The 22,253-nt window shown below is 38.3% G+C and overlaps 1 pseudogene; it reads right to left on the bottom strand.

Annotated features, from left to right (window-relative positions):
- Window positions 1-1,198: 1,198 nt before the first annotated feature.
- On the bottom strand, window positions 1,199-22,038 carry LOC137728239 (probable amidase At4g34880; annotated as a pseudogene).
- Between the last annotated feature and the right edge of the window lie 215 nt (window positions 22,039-22,253).

Below are 22,253 nucleotides of genomic sequence, written 5' to 3'. Positions count from 1 at the left end.
AAATGTTCACATGTGCAACTTAGCATCCTGAAGGTCCAAGCAGCTGACTGCGACTACTCAAAACTCCCCTGCTCGTGGCATAGAAAAGTCAAAGGCATTAAAGATAGGATTAATTACTAACCATATCTTTAATACATTCCCAATTGAAGATCAACTCCATCAAGTAAGGAATTTCAATCACAATTAATCATGAATGCTTCCATCATCATCGCAAGATATCATCTCTTAATTAATATCTTGGGAATATTATTCCTCATTCATCCGAATGAGGCATCCAGACTAGAAAATCCTCAAGAGAAATTTTATTCCAATGGAGCTCCAACATGTGGAAGTGCCTTAGCCAAGCCAACTACATGTAGTCTGATCGGAAATGCTCATGTATGATGCATAGGGTATGACAAAAGGATTCAAAAAGTGTTTCTAACCTGCATGCAGGCGACCAAATCCCTAACAAAACTTCGTTTAAGATTTACTAGGGATGAATCAGCAATTTAGACTAAGAAGGAAATCCCTTCTTGGTTACATGTTGCACTATTGAAATCATCTAACCTAGAATGGGGGCAAGGTGAAAGAACAAATGGAATAAACAAACAAAGACAATTCAAACATGTCAAACTGACATTTAAATGTAGAGGTCATTCCGGGTATGATCCAACACTTTCTTATCCTTAATCCAGTTTATGCATTACCGTGAGCCTGGTGCAAAAGGTTTTCCATGGGTTTAATATTTAATACCTGGTATCGGAGTAAGGTGGTACTCCAGATATCGCGATGAGAATCTTTATAAATATAGGTTTGGGAGATGATATTCTTCCAAATTAACGTCACCGGGAGAGGGCTTTTGAGCTCTGTCCCAGCCCCACAAGCTTACTTGTGTTTCGCCTTAATACTCCTTACTTCGAAGTTACCTACTTTGAAAGGATTGACGGATTAAACTAGGAAGCAAAGGATGAAAAGTTCCAAGTGTTTTACTCTAATAGGCTTAATGACGATTAGACATCAGTGAAGAATATTTGAGGTAATTTCTTATTTTTTGTGCACACACAACAAACACAAAGTCCCATCATTACATACTCTACAAGCATTGGATCGCCACACGAAGAAAGAAGACTAAACGGTACGTATTCCAAATACATAATTAGGGACAATTGTGAGACCATGATTTTCAGAGGCATGAGTAAAGCTAATTTGAATACAGTTATTTCAAAAATTCAGTCATGGACTTAACAAATTCAGATATAGCAACGATGCCATTATCACCTTGTTCCGGGGCAATAGGCGAAGTTCGAGCAACTTTGCTGGATGACCATGCTTGTTTTGCAAACGTGCAATCTGATCTAGATATCTAGATATGGACACAATCAGATCTTAAAGTCTTGGAGTTCTTACAATCTATGAATTGGCATGCATTGCAAGTAATCAAAATTTCTAAGAAGGTGCAATAACTACTTCTAGAGACCACCTAGAATTCTCCCATACTAGAACGAGGATTCTATCCTAAAACTATAGAATGAGACTTTCATTATATTCTTTAATGTGAACTGCTCTCAACATCCCAGTATTTTACTTGTATGAAACAAAAGGGTTTCATTTAAAGATATGATAGATGTGGAGCCTAAAATAATCTTAAAAATCCTAGAGGCGACATATGAACTTTTGCTCAAGAAAGACAAGATTGCCCTCATTAAATGGGTAGCCTTCTTAGATATTCCCACGTGCAGCTTAGCACCCCTAAAGGTCCAAGCAGTTGAATACCTACAGTTCACCTACCCATGACAAGAAAACATCAAGGCATTAAAGATAATAATTAATTACCAAATCCTATCTTTAATGCATTCCCAATTGAAGATTCACTCCATCAAGTAAGTAATCCCTATTTAAATCAATTAGGGATATTTGAACCATTATCTCAAGATATATTTCATATTTAATATCTTGAAAATATTCTCTCAATAAATCTTGGCCAATAGGATGCTACCATGTGTAGGGTAAAACCCTAACACCATGGCCAGCCACTCCCCTATATATACTTCCATCTTTACCAAATTTTGGTAAGCTGCATTTTCGTCAAAGCAAGAAATGGTGGAAATTTGCATCGAAAATAGACAATACATCACTGTTCATGGTTCAAAGACAAAATTATAAAAAGTAATTTGGGTTCTAAAGCTTCAAGGTAGAAATGTAGGAAACTTCCTAACTTTAATAGCTTGCTCAAAGCCATGGCAATATGTATAAGCTTTGGCTCAGAACCTTTTAGCACCCCAAAAGTTATCCCAAATGGCACAACCCTTCTTGTCATACGCAACAAGGACACTAATTACATGTAAAGACCAAAATGAAAATTTGTACATATTACTTACCACACCCAACAATTTGAGGTTGAAGGCGATTTCATTTGCTAACGATCGAACCAAAAATACTACTAGGTCTTTTAGATATGCATTTAAGGCTAATTTGAACTCAACCAGTGATGCTATTGCGTCCCCGCTCAAATTGAAGTTCAAGATAACATCAATGGTTGGCTATTTCCAGATGGTCTACCAAAACAACACTTGCTTGTCTGTAATTTGCTGAAAGAATAGGAATAACAGTTAGGAAGTGCAAATGTTTTTAGATTAAAGTCTTGAAATGTTTCTTAAAGGATTGAACTCGGAGAGATCCACTGCGAGAAGTGAAGATCAAATTCCTAACTATTCCCAATCTCTTTGCTTTAAGTCCATATCTCTGACGGAATTGTTTATAGCCACCATGTCGAACGTACTTGGACGTTTCTTGGGTTGCTTGATAGTTGTAATCATAGCCTACAATGGCATCAAGAACATCAACCATGTCTAACACTCTTCTCGTGATGTGTCTAATATAGTTAAACACAACGCAATTCATTAATAGCCATTGCATAAATATATTGTTGAAACAAGTAATGAACATTACTCTTGCAAAACAAGTAGGTTCTTGAATAGAGCAGAAATGTTCAGGAATGTTTGTTTTGATTAACATAACATACCCAATGGTGTCATGTCTGGGGATTAACGGAATCACTCCCGCCCGGCTTGTGAGACCAACAGTTGATTTGATGCCCATTACAGAGTTGAAACTTGAGGATAAATTATTAAGATATGTCCCTAAGGTTCTATTTAGTGTCCCTATAGTTCTATCTTGATTGAAATTTTGCAACCGGTTATATTTGTGCATATTCTCTGTCAAAACTCAAGAGTTCACAAGCATTTGAGAATAACTTCATACTAACCTTTCTTTGATGACCTCTGGCACTCTAACCAGCAGGTGCTGTAAGAGACCTAAACTAAGTCCACTCACTCAAGCTAGCCTTCCCCAATATGATGGATCCGGTATTCCTTAACTTTGCCACATCCTGAGGCACCACGAAGCCAATCAGAGTGAATGAGCTAGCAGTGGTATTCAGCTTATCTTTGGTTCCAATGTTGTCCTTATTGAGGGTAAAAATATAAATGCAGGTGCAAAAAATCTTCCTTAAATATTGGATAGTTTGTTATAGTTGTTTTTAGTTAGTTAGAATGAGGTGTTTCTCTCATTGGTTGAGAATAATTGTATAGATACAAGTTGTAATATTATTATTAAAATCAATGAAAAGTTTATTCCCAATATGGTATCAATCACCTTCTGTCTCATGGCTTGATCTAAAGACGCTTCACCGCATGCAATTTCTTCTTTCTTATTTCTCTGTGATTGCAATCACTATCTCTACACTTTCTCTATCTCAAAACCCTAGCCTTTGACATCAATGGCAACTTCAGTTTCTCCCTCATATGACTCCACAACTTGGGTTCATCAACCTTATCCGATGACTTCCTCTGTCACGATCACACCTCCAACGACTTCTTACATCATGATTTAGAACATTGGATTGATGGTGCTGATTAAGCTCACAACTATCAATTATCTCACTTAGAGTACTTTGTTCACTCTAAGTTTTCGTCGCTACAATCTCACCGGCATAGTTGATGGATTGACACCTCCACTGCCTCAAATGCTACTTGATGATTCCGGTAATTGCACCTCTCTTATCAATCCAAAGTATGTTTTTTGGTATGAAAATGATTAAAATATCCTCATCTGGATCAATTCTACACTTTCTAAAACCCTAATTCCTTATACTGTTGGAGTTCATTCCTCTCGAGAACTTTGGGCTAAACTGGAATCAAGACTGACTGGTGCATCTCAATCTCACATTCATGATCTCAGATCTCATCTGCATAACATCACTAAAGGAGAATCCATAACAGCTTAATTTCTCCAACAAATTGAGGAAATCGCATACGCTCTTGCGAGTGTTGGAGCTCCAGTTGAGGATTCAGAGCTTATTTCCGTCACGCTTCATGGATTGCCATCAGAGTATGATTCCTTTGTTGATGCTATTCAATTTCACATCGGATCTACTACAATTGATTAATTACATTGCATTCTTCTGAGCAAAGAGATTCAATTGAACAATCGCAAAAAATCGCCTATTACTCCTCATTTTCAGGCGTATAATTCCTTTGTCGGTCTTTTTCCCACACCACATGTGAACTCTCAGGCATAGAATGCTCAAAATGCTTCTTCACACAATTTCTCTAAAGGCTGTTCTCATAATTACTCTCAACATCATGGCAATTCTTAAAATCCTAAAAACTATCAAGGTAGGGGTAATTTCATGGGCAACTCACAACGTAACAGTTATCGGCAGAATAATCAACATTTCACTCGTGGTGGTCGTTTATACTGTAATTCCTCTAGCAAACGAACTCCTTGTCAGATTTACCGCCAATATGATCATGAAGCAATTGATTGTCCACGAAGAATGAATCCAAGCTACATTGGCACTTCCTCTCATTTTGCCATGGTTACAAATACTGGATCTACCTCTTCTGCACATGGTTACAAATACTGGATCTACCTCTTCTGCACCTACTTGGCTTGTAGATTCTGGTGCCAGTTCACACATGACTAACAACTACACCAATCTTCAAAATCATGAAGCTTATCATGGTCATGAACATGTCTACACTGGTGATGGAAAATGTTTGCCTATCTTTCATTCTGGCATCTACCTTAAATACTAGTACTCATTGTTTTCAGTTGAAAAATGTTCTTCATGTGCTTGATTTAAAGCAAAATTTGCTTTCTGCAAACCAATTTTTCTTGACAATTGGTGTTCCATGCATCTTTATCCTTTTCACTTCAATGTGAAGGATATTTCTTCCAAGAATATGCTTTTTAGAGGACTAGTTTGTGATGGTGTAAACACAAAAATTATGTAATGAAATGAGAACACGTGTACAAAATAGATTTGTATTGATTTGAATTTGTAGGTTACAATCTCTGTTTACAACTTTTCCTTTAATTCAATCTTCAAATTTGATGTAGATGCATGATTGTTGATCCAAGGGTCGCGATGACTTGATCTCGAACGAACGGCTGAACGATTGCTTCAAGTTTTGAGCTTGAAAACAACGCGTGGATGATCTTCACCTCAAGAGTGCTGCAAAGGTAGTGTTTGGTGCGGGATTTTGTTGCTTCAAAGGTCTTGGCAACTTGATCTTGAAACAAACGTTGCTACAAGTTTATAGGCTTGCAACAAAGTCTTGAAGGAATTGGCACGAGTGCTTGTTGATTCTTCAAGGAAGTGCTTTGACTTTGGTCCAGAGAAAGCTTTGGCTTTGGTTGAATGTTCTTCGAATAGAGCTTTGACAACATATTAGTCTTAAAAGGTTTGTGAAGAGGTTATTTTGTGTAGAGATTTTTCGACCCTTATGCTTGTGTGAGGACCTTGTAATTATAGGCTTTTCAAAGCTTGCCATTGGGTGGATTTGGCTTTAATTTACATCCTAATTTGTCCATGGGAAAATTTAGGCATGTCTTGTGTCTTAATTTCAGCCACTTTACTCCCTTGGCCAAAATGATGAGGCCTTGTTGCCTAATTTGTGAGCAATCTTCAATTCTTGCTTGTTTTATGAAGATGCCTTAACTTTCTGTCCGGTTTTAGGACAAATCTAGACCCTTTTGCCGAATTTAAGGGAATTTTCTCCCTTGTGCCGATTTTTAGGAAGATTTTATATTTCCTTTGCTTGATTTGTGCCACATGTCATTGATGACTAGTCCATTTGTGATGAATCATATGCCACGTGGAGCTTTATGATGCATCATTTGTATGCAATGAAATTTACATGTCTACAGATGGCTTCTACCTTTTTCATGCATCATCATCTATTGTTGGTAATCACAAAGCTTTTGTTGTTGTTACAAAGGCTTTTAGGGATCTTTGGCATCAAAGACTAGGTCATCTTTCTGTCAAAATCTTAAATAAGTTGGTCTCAAATTCATTTATTTATGTGTCTAGTCCTATAAATAAAGCTTTTTGCTCAGATTATGCTATAAGCAAAAACTCTAAGCTTTCTTTGTCTCTGTATCTTGTACTACAAGAAAGCCATTAGAGCTTCTTCACACTGATGTCTGGGGACTAGCTCTGTCATCTCTGTCCATGGTATTAGATACTATGTGATCTTTGTCGATGACTATACCGAGTACTCTTGGTTTTATCCCTTGAAGTATAAGTCTGATGTAGTCTTACATTTGTTCAATTCAAAGCTCTTATTGAAAATTAGTTGGAAACCAAGATTATTTCTATACGATCAGACTCTGGTGGTGAATTCTTGAGTTCAAATTTCTCTAAGTTTTTACTTGCTTATGGTATTACACATCAACTAAGTTGCCCTCACACTCCAAAACAAAATGGGTGTGCTGAGCACAAACACAAACATGTTGTTGAGATTGCAAGAACTTTATTGACAATTTCAAGGGTTCCACATTAGTATTGGGTCATGTTTTCTCTACAACAATTTATCTCATTAACAAAATACCCACTACCACAAAATCATCTCATTGGGAATCTTTATTCAAGAAAGCTCTAGAGTAAACCATTCTCAAAGTTTTTGGTTGTAACTGCTTCCCTTGGTTAAAACCTTACACTACATCTAAGTTAGAACCAATGAGCAAACATTGTGTTTTCTTGGGATACAGTTTAAATCACAAAGGGTATAAGTGTCTGGATCGTATCTCTAATACGATCTACATCTCCAGACATGTTATTTTTTATGAGGGTAATTTCCCTTTTCATAAACCATCCCCATCAAATTCATCCCTTTACCATATTCACTCTTCATCACAATCACATCCTATCCCATGTACTGTAACATTCACCTCAGTTAGTCCTTGCCTACAAACATCAACCCTAACACCTCATTCTCAAGTCTCATCCTTTATCTCCCACTCACCAAATACTCTTTCAATTTCTCATTCCTCTCCACCACTGCCTCAACCAAATACCACCATTCCAACCTCCTACATTAATCTTAATACCAACATTCATCCAATGCAAACTAGATCAAAATCTGGTATTTTCAAACCTAAAGCCTTAAGTGCCACTAAACATCCAGTCTCATCTCATCTCATTGTTGATTATGTTCCATCTACTTATCTCCAGGTATCCAAATATCCCCATTGTAGAAAAGTAATGCAAGAAGAGTTTAATACTCTTCTAAACACTGGTATTTGGTCCTTGGTTCCTTCTTCTCCATCTCAGAACCTTGTAGGCTGCAAGGGGGTGTTTTGAATCAAGAGGAAACCTGATGGTTCCATAGACAGGTATAAGGCTCTGCTTATTGGAAAGGGATTCCATCAACAAGAAAGGTTAGACTACATTGAAACCTTCAATCCAGTTGCACAACCTATAACAATTCGACTTCTTTTCACCTTGGTTGCCCAATATGATTGGTTTTTCATACAACTTGATGTGAGCAATGCTTTTCTCCATGGTAACTTCACAGAATCTATATTCATGCAACAACCCTCTGGATTTGAGGATTCTACACAACCTAATTCTGTTTGCAAGTTACATAAATCCTTGTATGGACTCAAACAAAGCTTTTTGAGCTTGGTATGAAAAACTTAACGGTGCATTACTTTCTTTGGGATTTGTTGGTTCACAATCTGATCATTCCTTATTTGTCAAGAAAGATCATCAGTTGGTGTTCATTCTTGTTTATGCTGATGACATACTTGTCACTGGTCATTCTCCACAAGCCTGCAAGCAAGTTATTGGACAGTTGAGTGCTTTATTTCCAATCAAGGATCTTGGTTCCTTACATTACTTTCTTGGCATTCAAGTTAAACGGTTTTCAAAGGGTATTTTCATTTCTCATACTAAATACATTTTGGATGTGTTGCATAAGGCTAAAATGGATGGTGCAAACCTTGTATTACTCCACATAGCACATCCAAGCTTGATCATAATTCTCCATTCTTGGATAACCTTACTAAGTATCGATCACTTGTTGGAGCACTACAATATCTTTCCTGGACTAGACTAGACTAAATCTTTCATTTGCAATGAATCTTGTTTGCCAGTTTATGCACTGCCCTAGAATGTCTCATCTTCAAGCAGTCAAGCGAACCTGAGGTATCTTAAAGGATCCAATGATTTTGGCCTCTGGCTTTCTAAGAGTTCTTCATTACCAAGTATCAATGCCTACTCAGATGCCGATTGGGCATACTGTACCCTTGATAAAAAGTCCATTGGTGGTTTCTGTGTGTTTTTGGGCAACTCCATTATCAATTGGAGTGCCAAAAAGCAGTCTACAGTGGCAAGATCCTTCACAGAGGATGAATATAGGTCATTGGTTAACATAGCTGCAGAGATAACATGGATATGAAAATTTCTTGTGGACATTGGTTTTCAATTACCTTGTAATCCGAAGCTATGGTGTGATAATGCCACAGCCATCTCTTTAACCAAGAATCCTATTTTCCATGCAAGACTAAGCATGTTGAAATAGACTACTACTACATTCGTGAAAAAGTTTTGGTAAAAGAGATTTCTTTGCATTTCGTTTGTTCACAGTATCAAGTGGCTGACATTATACATACACTAAAACTGGGTTCCCCTGACACAGTTTTTCATTGTTCGTGAACAGTGAAATGGTGGAAATGCGCTTTGTTTCTTCTCACTTCCACGTTTTGTTGTTTGTTTGGTACAACAAAGTTCTGCCCATCTTTGCCACAGGTCACTCATCGTTTAACCCTCTGTTTTTGTTCCTTTTTCTCGATCTTTCTTTCGGCTACCGCTTCTTTCTTTCTTGGCCATGCATCAATCATTGTCGAAGGCTCCGCTCAGACTTTCTTCTCGACTTTTCCTTTCGTTTCGATTTCTCTCTCTGCGGTCTTCTCTTTTCTTATCTCCTCATCTGTCACTCTTCCTTAGATTCTTCTCCTCCACTGAAACGTTTGAGACCAAAGCTTAAATATGGTTCTTGACACTGTTTGGACCTCTCAGGCTCACACATTCTTCTTTCTTTCTTTCTTTCTTTCTCTCTCTCTCTCTCTCTCTCCATTTCTATTTGGCTTCTGTGGTGGCATTCTGAGATCTGGTAGTGGGATCTGACGATCAAGGGTGAGTTTTTTCATCTGGGTTTTGCCTCATTGTGGATGGTTTTTGCCTTTTGCTGTGAAAATTGATTTGAATTTTTGAAAAGTTTAATGCTTGATGTAAATCTGCATCTGGGTTTTGTTTGGTTATCATTGAAATTGCAAGGTGAAATCGTTTTTAATTTTTTGTTGGTAGAGAGTTTTGCTGAAACGAAGCATGGCGATGTGACGTTCTCGGAGATCAGCACCACCATTCTTAAGAAGATTTGCAAGTACTTTTATTGGAACCTTCAATATGCTAGGTTCAGATTATCTCTCTTAATTTATTGTTTGTTTAATTATTTAAATTTTAAATTCATTCGCCTTTGTTATAATATTTGAGGTATTTACATGTCAATGCTTAGAAGATTGATGGGTTTCTTCTGAATTGGAATTCATATTGATCAATGTGTAAAGTTAGTGGGGTTAAATCTCAATAATGTTAATGTTTTGTGATACCAATTTTACATCTTTGCTTCTTTGAAACCTTTCTTTCAGTTCTAGCCTTTTTAATGTGGAATATTGGTGAAAATAAGAAGTGTTTTTAATGTGCATAGTTGTTATATTAATGTGTAGGCATTGATGGCAATGCCCTCTCTTGATTTCAACCTTCTCCTCCAAATTCCCAAAAGAGTGGTATAGTTCTCTCATTCACTTCCTTCTTATTTCAATACATACTTGGTTACAATTTCATTATTTTCGTTCAAATGAGTGATGGAGATTTCAAATAGGTTGTGCACTCTGTATTCTGCAATTTATAATTCCTCTCCTCATTTGAGTTTTCCTTATCATAATTATTTATGATCTTATTTTTCATTGTGCACTCTGTGTGAAGTGTTCTTTATAATAGCAGTGTATCTTATGGTGGGTTTATAATAGCAAATGTGAAGTGTTGTTTGTAATAGCAGTGTATCTCATTTTATGTCATCAAATAAGGAGGGGAATTTTGAATACAGTTTTCAATTCAAATTGTATGTGGAGTGTTATTTATTGTTTGTTTGTTTTTTTTTTTTTTTTTTTTTTTTGTTTCTTTTTCATACAATTATCATCATTTGGTCATAGTTGCCCGAGTTTGAGTAGTTTGTGTGTCCAACTTTCGGATTGTACTTTATGTTGACAATGATCTCATTGTTTCTGATGTGGGACAAGGTTTGAAGTTGGAGAGACCAAGAACTAGGCACCCTCTATAGACTGCAGTACTACTACTCTTGCTGAGGAATGTGAGATGTTAAAATACAGTAATTTTATTCTTAGTCTTGCTGTTAAAAGTTGTTTCATTGGTGTATTTACTCCCTTTTTTGTTGTAGATCGACAGGTCCAGCTCAAGATATAGATAAAAGAATACAAGCTCTTAAAAAAGGTATAATTTATTAACCCTTTTGGCATGCTAGGAATATGTACCCCTTTCCTTGCTTCAGTATGACTATAGATATTGTTTGGTAAGTTAGGAATACGTACCCCTTTCCTTGGGATTTTTAGTGGTGTTTTTAATAGAATTATAGATTTGAGTGATGAGTTTTTTCAATGGTGTTAATTTTTTAACAATTTATGATGCTATTTGTAAAATTTAGTCAGAATTTTTATTAACAACTATTATATCGTTTTTTATTCCAATTCGCAATTACTTCTTTTGTTAAATTTAAGCTTGATTATTTTAGTAAATTTTTATACCTTATGTCCAAATACATATATTGTATTGTATATGTATAGTTTTCATAATGTTGCTGAGCATTTTGAGTATGCATTTTTTGTGTAGAGAGTGAAGAATGTACTGTTCACAAAGGCAAAACAAGGAACAACAACTACTTTATATGGGAAGAAGAGGTTAGTTAAATTGTAAATTTTGTTTATTTGGTTAAATTTGAAGTTGGTTGGCTTGCATCTAATTCGGTCATTTGCTGGCACAGGTTAAAGTCACTGGTTTTATAAATGCTGGTGGCTGAAATCAATCTAAGTTAATGTTAAAACGATATCATTATTTTTGTTATGGTGAGGACTAAGAACTTATAAACCTTTTCTTTAGGGAATTGTTATTGGCACTCCAAAAATCTCATTTTGCACTACAAACTTTCTATATTTAGAAAGAAAAATACACTAGTGAGGAGTGTACAATGAGATTTTGGAGTGCTAATAACATTTGCCTTTCTTTATATCTCTCATTTTTTAAATTAAGATATTTACTTTTTTTTATACCTCTTTTGTGATCATTTACTGAGAATTTGTTAATTGTTTTATTATGTATGAGGTAGGATTTCTACGTTCATTTCTTATCTTTAGAGATTGCTAGATTTCATGTTGTCGAGTAGTTTATGGATTTTTCATATTAAGTGCATCAATATGTCGTTGCAATAATTCAATTAGATGTGATATAAGTTGATGTGTTTACACCTTTAAACATAAAATTTTCACACAATTTCAGCAACGCGCAGGCAAAACTTTCTAGTTTGTAGTAAAGCGTTGTCCAAATCAAGGTTATTCTTTCTTAGGGACAAACTTGCTCTTCGCCAGCCTCAGTTCAGTTTGAGGGCAGATATTGAGGGTAAAAATGTAAATGCAGGTGTAAAAGATGTTCTTTAGATATTGGATAGTTTGTTATAGTTGTTTTTAGTTAGTTAGAATGAGGTGTCTCTCTCATTGGTTGAGAATACTTGTATATATACAGGTTGTAATATTATTACTAAAATCAATGAAAAAGTTTATTCCCAATAGTCGAGTAAAATTGGAATTGTTTGGTTTAATATTTAAACTTTGGGCTTCAATGGAAGGAAGCCCAAATGAGCACAATAAAGAAGGTTTGCCCGAAGCCTAGAGTCAAGCCCAGGACATCCATCTTAAGACGAAGTGACGGCCCCCCATTAATGCAAAGGCTAGGCGGTTACAAGAGAAGTGACAACCGATGGAAACCACCTACTCCCGGCCAAAAAAGTACTTTTGGATGACAGAACATGTAAAAATGTTGATGATTCACTACCTTTCAGTTACTTTCGGGCAAGAACAGAAACATCACAGTTGGGTTAATTCATCTATAAAAGGAGGAAGAAGGCCCAGAGACAAGAACACTCAACTAATCAAACAAACAAACATACAACTTGTCTCTCAGTGAAGCAAATACTCAGAAAGCTGCGCTTTGTCCAGATTCTGCACCCTTTTAGCCTTAGATTTCCCATAGAAAGACATATGTTGTCTATGTAAAAGCTCTGCTACCATCCCCAAATGCTGGAGTATCGATTCTCTTGTGTAAACTCATTTACCCCTCGTCCCTCTTTATTACTCAACCCTTTGTAACTGCAAAGAGAAGAGATTGCAAGATGTTTTAACCTTGCCCGACAAGTTGAAATCTTGCCCGACTCTCTTTGTTTTTGCCTTAATATATCCCTTAATATATATATATATATATATATATATATATATATATATATATATGCAAGTCATTTTTGGTCTCTTGATGATCCAAAGTTCTATTAACTTTCAGATCTAGTTCACTTAGTACTTTTACTATCGTAAAAGTAAATGAAACTAATGCCTTGATCAGATCTGAACCCCTACCCTTTAAAGCATACACGATAAACAAAAGTCCTTGATCTTAAGGCATAGAAAAGAACTTAATGTGGACTTAACCCATCCCCGACAATCATTTGATGATAAGAAGTCAGAATAACTTGAGGCGCAAGTAATCTGCTTAAATACACTCATTCTACATCTGTCATACAAAGATGGCAGTGGCACGCCTCAACACTTAGTCAGTTTTGATTGCGAGCCTCACGGCCTATACCTAAGGCCTGACAAAGGCACCTTTCAGAACTAACTCTGTCCTCTTATTGCAGTCCAACAAGCGAGCGAGAGCCCGACAGCTAACCAAAGTGCCAACTCCTCGGGGAGTTGTGTGCTCGAGCCAGGGACCCTTCCTAGCAAAATTCTTGCCCGAACATAGTTTTGGCACACTCGGTGGGACACAAATCTTGTATGCTAAGAAGACGAAAGAAAGAACAAACCTTCAGGTGGAAAAAAGAACGGAAACCACCCCAGTATACACCAAAGATCTAGCATGGCAAACTTCCCCAAAGACTTGCAATGACCTGTCCTGACGGAAAGCCCGACTCATTCTAAGAAATCAGGAGGGAAGGTCACAAATGAAGACTTGCAGGCTACCATGATGGCTATCATACAAAGTATGGAAAGAGATTCTCTACGAAGAAGTCAGTAGACTCTTTTCCCCAACAAAGAGTCTGCAAAGAAGGCTAGATCTGAAGTGTTCTGCCCCAGGAAATGATCGTGCTGGAAAGATAATGAGGGAATCCAGCCCAGTGGAAGAGCCAGTTATTCATTTGTTTCCTTTACTTGTGGAAAAAATGAGTGAAGAGAAAAACAAGGAAAAATCTGGAAATTGTCAGCCAGTGTTCAAGACAATCAAGTAGCCAGAGTTGCCTGACCCCGTGTTATTGGATAGCAAGGGGCAGTGCGGGTCAGAAATAAAGCGGTTACTGAAAGAACCACAGGTTAATGTGACGATAAATGCTGATTCCTTTTTACAAACCCCGATAAACATGATCAACCTAACATGGGCAGAGAAAGGGAAAAAGAAAGCTACCTGGGAGGTAAAAGCTGAAAGGTGACAAGTTGATAGGCCGATTGAATGAGCTATCAAGTTGCCTAAAAGCCTAAAGCAGTAATAATCAAAGGGGTGGTTTTGTGCAGTAAATGTCAATGTGAGTGCGAGCTAGAGGAACCAACGGCAGAAGCCATCCTTGATCAAGAGTTGATCAAGAGAAGGAAGAGAGAAGAGCAGGAATCTAGTAGAAATAGTATACAGGCAACTGAGAAAGAAACCTCTCGGAACATCTTCCAGAGGTTGGGGGGAGACTCGCAGCCTAAAAACTTGTCAAAAGTATTCAGAAACTATGAAGCATCAGAAGAAGCAGAGGACAAGGAGGCCAAGGTACAAAGATGGGTAGATGTGAGGCCACCCCAACCAAGTTATGACGATGAAGATGTTAGAATGAAGGAAAAGATCGAAAACCCGGTCACAAAGAAGAATCTTGCCCGATTTGGGTGGAAATGGTACATAATCGGAAAGAATGAGAAGCATGTTAAAAAAATGGGAGCCTCTATAATCAGAAGGGTCCAAAGGCAACATAAGGCCCACATGAACTCATTGAAAGTCCCCACCACTTCAGAAACCTCTGAAAATGTAAAGATGGATAAGGTACTTGATGAGGACAAAAATCTACTTCACTGGAGAACCAAGAAAGAGGTAGAGAAAGCTAATAGCAAAACCGAGGGGGAAGAAGACCATGCGCCACCAAGCCTTCATCCAGGGAAGTATAGAATCCTAAAAGAGCTTAGGAGGATATGGTGATGATGCTAAGACCAAAGTGGAGCCCGGAGTTATTCTGTTTCGGAAAAATCTCACCTGAGAAAAGAATACCCTTACCATTGCTGGTTGATACTCTCTATGAGAGTCCAGTGCAGGCACAGAACTTTGGCATAACTAAAAAAAAAGGCGTTGTCTGAACTAATGCTGCCAGAAGAAGCAAAGGCTTGGTTAGATGAGTTTATGAACCACATCGAGGACAAGGAGAAAGATTTACCTAGACCCAGCAACTTCCATGTACACATGACATATGTTTTATCAGCCATGTTTCACACCAAGCATGATCAACCTTTCATGATGGAAGGTGATTACTTGACGACGGAACCTATGATGGCACATGTTAGTGTTAAGGAAGTGGAACAAGGAGAACCTAGCCATGCATGATTGCTTAAGCAACGAATAAAAAACCCTGAGAGAATATACTCAAACAAAATGGTCTTTATTCGCCCGAGTTCGACCCTGGCCAACCATCTAAAGCATAATATGTAACTGTGCACCTGGAAGGAGTACCCTTCAAGAGGGTCTTGATTAATGAAGGGGCCACGGTCAATGTGTTGTCATATAAGCAGATGAAGAGAATGTGCAGGAGGAAGGAGGATCTTATCCCCACCGATCTTATAGTTTCTAGTTTCTCGGGAGTTAGCACCAAAACGTATGAGATATTGCCATTAGAGGTGGACTTAGGTTCGAAACAAATCATGCTAGTCTTTTTTGTTGTGGATAGTACTTCCACTTATGGGGCTTTACTGGGCAGAGATTAGATTCATCAGAGTCTCTCTGTGCCATCTACCTTACACCAACAAGTGGCTATCTACCATGAAGAGGGAGAAACAGGACCTGGATTCTGGGAGATGGTGGAGGCCGAATCACGGCCATTCTTATCTACAACCAAGATCGCAGAAGCTAACTTCTACGATCCCAGTATTGGGATTCTTTAGTGTTCAGGATCTGATAAGAATGACCGCCCGACTAAGGTGACGACCTTAAAACTTCTAGAACAAGGGTTATCCCTTATAAGGGAACAATGGGATCCGCCCTATATCATCTCAACTCCTCAACACCATTAATGTTAGAACAAAAAAGGAAGGACCAAGTGATTGAAGTCAGGTCCTTAATAAAAAGACTGTTAGTATATAGGAGAGAGAAAAACAAGAAAGGGAAAACTTAGCCATGAAAGAGGAATAGTTGAGGGGAGAGGCTTCGAGTAGCTAGAATCGAGAAGTAGAGTCTTATAGGGAAGAATTAGAAGCAGCCATCCAAATGGCTGAGTGTATATATAACCTGGAAGGACCAGAAGACTTGCTCGAGAACCTGTAACTAGTCGAATTTTTGTGTGCAAAACCTGACAAACCAACCCCAAAAGTATAAAACCCCTTGAAGAGCATTGACTTGGGAACTGAGGAGGACCCAAGGCCTATACAAGTCAGTTGTTTATTGAAAACCGAAGATTGGGCAAGGATTGTCAACCTTCTGCATGAGTTTAAAAACTATTTTGCTTGGCACTACACTGAAATGCCAGGTTTAGATCCAACCTTAGTAGAACACATGATGCTTATCAATGAGGGGTTTAGACTTGTCAAGCAAGCACCACGGAGGATGTCAAAAGAGATCGAGGAAAAGGTCAAAAAAGAGATATAGAGGCTGGTAAAGGCTAGATTTATTAGGCCTGCCAAATATGTTGAGTGGTTGCCCAACATTGTACATGTATTAAAAGCTATAACTAAAGCGGTTAGATGTTGTGTTGACTACAGAAACATTAATGGAGCCACGCCTAAAGATGAATACCCAATGCCCATGACTGATTTATCCATAAATGCAGTTACCAAACACAAAGTTTTGTCTTTTATGGATGGAAATGTCGGATACAATCAGATGAAAATGGCCAAAGAAGATACACATAAAACAACTTTTAGATGCCCAGGTCATGTTGGGCTCAAAAATGATGATGCAACTTATCAAAGAGCAATGAACGCCATTTTTCATGACTTAATCGACCATAGTATGGAAGTGTATATCGATGACATCGTGGTGAAATCCAAGACTGAAGAGCAGCATTTAATAGATCTCAGACAAGCCTTAACAAGAATGAGGATCCACAAGCTAAAAATGAATCTAAAGAAATGTGCTTTTGGAGTAAGATCGGGCAACTTTTTGGGATTCCTTGTTCATAAAAAAGGAGTGGAGGTTGACAAGAACAAAGCTCAGGCAATCATGGAGACACCTCCCCCCACCAATAAGGTACAACTGCAAAGGTTGCTAGGGAAAATTAACTTTTTGAGAAGGTTCATCACAAATTTAGCGAGCAAGATTCAGTCGCTAACCTTTTTACTCAGGTTAAAAGACAAAGAAAAGTTTGAATGGGACCCACCACATCAAGAGGCTTTTGACAGCATAAAAGCATACTTAGCCTCTCCTCCAGTACTCATGCCACCTCAGAGGGGGAAGCCATTGAAGCTTTATATCTCTGCTTCGGAGAGGTTAATTAGGAGCATGCTGGCCCAAAATAATGAAGGAGGAAAGGAACAAGCCGTATACTACCTCAGTAGAATCCTTATTGAGGTAGAGACAAGATATACTCTAGTGGAGAAACTATGTTTGGCCTTGTACTTTACTGCTTGCAAGTTAAGGCATTACATGTTACTTTGCCACATCCATATCATTGCCAAGACCGATGTGATCAAATATATGTTGTCAAAACCAATGTTGACAGGGAGGATTAGAAAATGGATCCTAGCACTTTCAGAGTACAGCTTCCAGTATGTACCTCAAAGGGCAATTAAGGGGCAAGCAATTGCAGACTTCTTGGTCGAGCACCAAGAATCTCAAGAGGAAATGGTTAGCATCTCAGGAACTCTGGAAGTAGCAAGCGTATGGATCCCGCCAAATAGAGCCTATTCGGGCAAGGAAGAATGGGTCCAGCAAGAAGTGAAAAGAATAACTAGTCTTTAGATCACTCTTTGGAAACTATATTTTGATGGGTCTTGCACTCAGAATGCTGCAGGAGCTGGGATTGTCATCATCGATCCCAAAAGCTTTCACCATTGTTATACATTCCTCTTAGATTATCAAGAGACTACTAACAATCGGGTAGAGTATGAGGCACTGATAATTGGCTTGGAGATTCTAATGGAATTGGGGCAACCAAAGTAGAGGTGTTTGGCGACTCAGAATTGGTAATTAATCAGCTAAATGGGGAATATAAATGTAGACACATCACTATGGCCGATTATTACTTGGCGGCCACTCAGTTGTTAAGTTATTGGGGCACCGAAATATCAGTCGGTCACATCCCCAGATAATCAAATGTAATGGCCAATGAGATGGCCCAATTGGCTACAGGAGCCTAGATTCGAGAAAGAAGATTTGAAGTAGAAGTAGAGGTGCAAAGAAGAAATCTCCCTTTTATCTTTGATAGATGATTCAACTTGGATGTAATGACCGAAGAGCCCAAGATAAAAGATTGGAGATCACTCATTATTCAATACCTGGAAGATCATTCTTTTCCCACAAGTAAGAAGAATAGGCAACAGGTAACTAAATATGTGTGGTGGGAAAATAATCTGCTAAGAAAGACCCCGGATGGATTGTTGCTAAAATGCTTAGGCCAAGAAGAATCTATGAGAGTCATGGCTGAAGTATATAAGGGAATCTGTGGAGCTCATCAAGCTGGAACCAAAATGAGGTGGCTGCTTAGAAGATACAGTTATTTCTGGCTTAAGATGGAGAAAGATTGCAAAGCTTATGCTTGAGGGTGTGAAGAATGCAAAGGGCACAGACCCCTCCAACATGTGCCCTCTATGCCCTTAAACCCCGTGGTCAAGCCTTGGCCTTTCAGAGGGTGAGCAATGGACTTCATCAGGCAAATTCACCCAGCTTCTAGCAAATGACACACATTCATAATTGTGGCAACAGATTACTTCACCAAATGGGTAGAAGCTTCAGCAGTAAAAACCATAACTTCAGTTACTGTTAAAAAATTCATCGAAACTAAGATCTTACATAGATTTGGAGTACCCGAAACAATTGTCACAAACCGTGGACCATCTTTCATTTCAAAGGAAGTAAAAGAATTTAATGGTTGGTTCAAGATAAAGATGATTCTATCCAGTCCTTACTACCCCCAGTCAAATGGTCAAGCAGAAGCCAACAATAAGATCTTGGTTAACATTATCAAAAGAATGGTGGCAGATAGTCTAGAGAAGTTGGGAGATACTTTGTGGGCTTATAGAACTTCCATGAGGGCAGGAACTGGGACTACAACTTACGCTTTAAACTTTAGGCAAGATGCCGTGATTCCTATGGAAATTAACTTGAGTTCGGTCAGGATTTAGAACCAGTTTAGGCTACACAGTGAAGAATACATTGAGGCTATGTGTCAAGGAATTGAAGATTTAGATACAGCCTGAATTGAAGCCTTAGACAAGATTCAAGAAGGAAAGAGAGCTGTTGCCCGAGCTTACAACAAAAGGGTAAAATTGAAAACTTTCGAGGAGAGATGCTTAGTATGGAAAGCAATCTTGCCCTTAGGAGCCCAAGTGAGGGGCTTTGGGAAATAGAGTCCGACCTGGGAAAGCCCTTTCATTAGTCATCAAGCATTAGATAAGGGAGGATATTACTTGGCCGATTTAGAGGGAAATTCACAGAAACATCCAATTAATGCTAAATTTCTGAAGAAATATTGTCCGACTTTATGGGATATTAGGGATTGTTACGTCGAAGATGGTTAATTGGTTTGAAAGATCTAAAGACTAGCATCTTCATCATAGTTGAGTTGAAAAATGAAAGAGCAAGCTAAGGTAAAGTAAAGAGAACATTTTCATTTCATTAAATGATGAAGTTACATGAAGATTCTACTCAACTCCTCTGAAGCAACTATCCTAGGATGATATGCCAACATAATAACAAAGATTCTACTTAACTCATCTGAAGCAATAAAATCCCTCTGCATCCACGCTTGGAAGACCCATGGAGTTATTTGGGTACACTAAAGTCTTTTTGTGGAATGGAAAAATTGGGGGTAGAAACTGAGGCTAAGACTCATTACCAATCTCATGGTTGAACCCATTATTCGAATCAACGAGAAACTGATAGATAATTTGACGCTTGAGGAGAAGAAGGCTTGGGCTGATGATAGTCCTTCTGAAACTTTGGTATTGATCCCAAAGCATACACCTATGATGATGAAGTGACCAAGAATACAGAAGCTATGATTTTCCTTAAGCATATTGTTTTTTGTGGCTATTGAAACCTGAGATATCCATGTAGGTTCCAAGGAAAGCACTACGTCCTCATCGAAGAAAAGCTCAATACGCAGGCCAACCCGAAGGTGATGAGGGCTATATAGCAAGCGGTGCATAGTGGAAATCTCCTCACTAATCTTACAAGAGGGCTGAGTTCAAATTTTAGGTGATATCAAGAACTGAGAAAGCTAGCGACGATTTTCTAGAAATTATGAAGGTTCTGAGAATTCTGAGAAGTTTAGAATATATTGCACTAAGTAGTCAAGGAGGGAATTTATAGTAAACATACAACTTAGAGATTGTATTCGTGGGTTAGCGCAAGGGTTTAAAGTACAACGACTGTTTTAATTAATACAAGTCCTGAGAGAAGGCGTGCGCTTACGACTACTGTTCAATCATTATTAGCGGCTCGAGTTGCAAGATTAACAACGATTGAAGGGGACACTATTTAGGTTAATATTTAAACTTTGGGCTTTAAGGGAAGGAAGCCCAAATGAGCTCAATAAAGAAGGTTTGCCTGAAGCCTAGAGTCAAACCTAGGACATCCATCTCAAGATGAAATGACGGCCCCCCATTAATGCAAAGGCTAGGTGCTTACAAGAGAAATGAAAACCGATGGAAATCCACTTACTCCCGGCCCAAAAGTACTTTTGGATGGCAGAACATGTAAAAATGTTGATGATTCATTACCCTTCAGTTACTTCCGGGCAAGAATAGAAATAGCACAGTTGGGTTAATTCATTTATACAAGGAGGAAGAAGGCCCAGAGACAAGGACACTCAACCAATCAAACAAACAAACATACAACTTATCTTTCAGTGAAGCAAATACTCAGAAAGCCGCGCTTTGTCTAGATTCCGCACCCTTTTAGCCTTAGATTTCCCATAGAAAGACATCTTTTGTCCATCTAAAAGCTTTGTTACCATCCCCAAATGCTGTAGTATCAATTCTCTTGTGTAAACTCGTTTACCCCTCGTCCCTCTTTATTACTCAACCCTTTGTAACTAGAAAGAGAAGAGATTGCAAGTCGTTTTAACCTTGCCTGACAAGGTGAAATCTTGCCCGACTCTCTTTGTTTTTGCCTTTCCATTAATAGATTTGGTGTTATAATGTATCCCTCAGTATATATGCAAGTCATTTTCAGTCTCTTAATGATCCAAAGTTCTATTAACTCTCATACCTGGTTCACTTAGTACTTTTACTATCGTAAAAGTAAATGAAACTGATGCCTTGATCAGATCTGAACCCTTACCCTTTAAAGCATACAAGATAAACAAAAGTCCTTGATCTCAAGGCATAGAAAAGAACTTAATGTGAACTTAACCCATCCACGACAATCCTTTGATGATAAGAAGTCAGAATAACTTGGGGCGCAAGTAATCGACTTAAAGACACTCATTCTACATTTGTCATACAGAGATGGCAATGGCACGCCTCAGCACTTAGTTGGTTTTGATTGCGAGCCTCATGGCCTACACCTAAGGCTCGACAAAGGCACCTTTCAGAACTAACTCTGTCCTCTTCTTGCAGCTCGACAAGCAAGCGAGAGCCCGACATCCATCCAACGTGCCAACTCCTCGGGGAGCTGTGCTCGAGCCAAGGACCCTTCCCAACGAAATTCCTGCCCGAACAAGAATTTCATGTAACCCAGAGTAATAACCAGGGCCCTTACTCTTTCGCTGATAGTCGGCCTATTAGTGTGTAAAGTGCGCCCAGGTTCACCTCTATGACAGCATTGAGGAGAGGGTTTAGCCGGCAGATTTCTTGAAAGTCAAACTCAACAAGTTTGCTTGAAGTGAGTTGGTTGTTTTTGAAAGCTTGTTGGAGGTCAAATATTGTAGCTTCTTTGATATAGAATCCATGGACTCTGAAAGTTAGGGAACCAAATGAAGTTATAGCCAAAAGAATCAAAAGAAACAATGGGAAGAGAGAAAGTTTTGAGGCCATGGAAAAACAATGTAGTAGCTGATTTGACGAAACAATTGTACTTGCCTAACTTTTTGGTCTAGAAGTTAAATAAACAAAAACTCTGGACCAACTGGCAATTTATAATCTCAACTGGGCATGGTCTATTTGCTTAGTTCAAATAAGAGTATGATCCACAGAGGATATTGCTTGGCTCCTTATGTGCAAATCAGTCCGATGCGTGTACATGGAACTCA

This window comes from Pyrus communis, chromosome 3 (assembly GCF_963583255.1).
Source record: "Pyrus communis chromosome 3, drPyrComm1.1, whole genome shotgun sequence".
NCBI classification, from domain to species: Eukaryota; Viridiplantae; Streptophyta; class Magnoliopsida; order Rosales; family Rosaceae; genus Pyrus; species Pyrus communis.
This window is presented reverse-complemented; position numbering and strand designations above follow the sequence as displayed.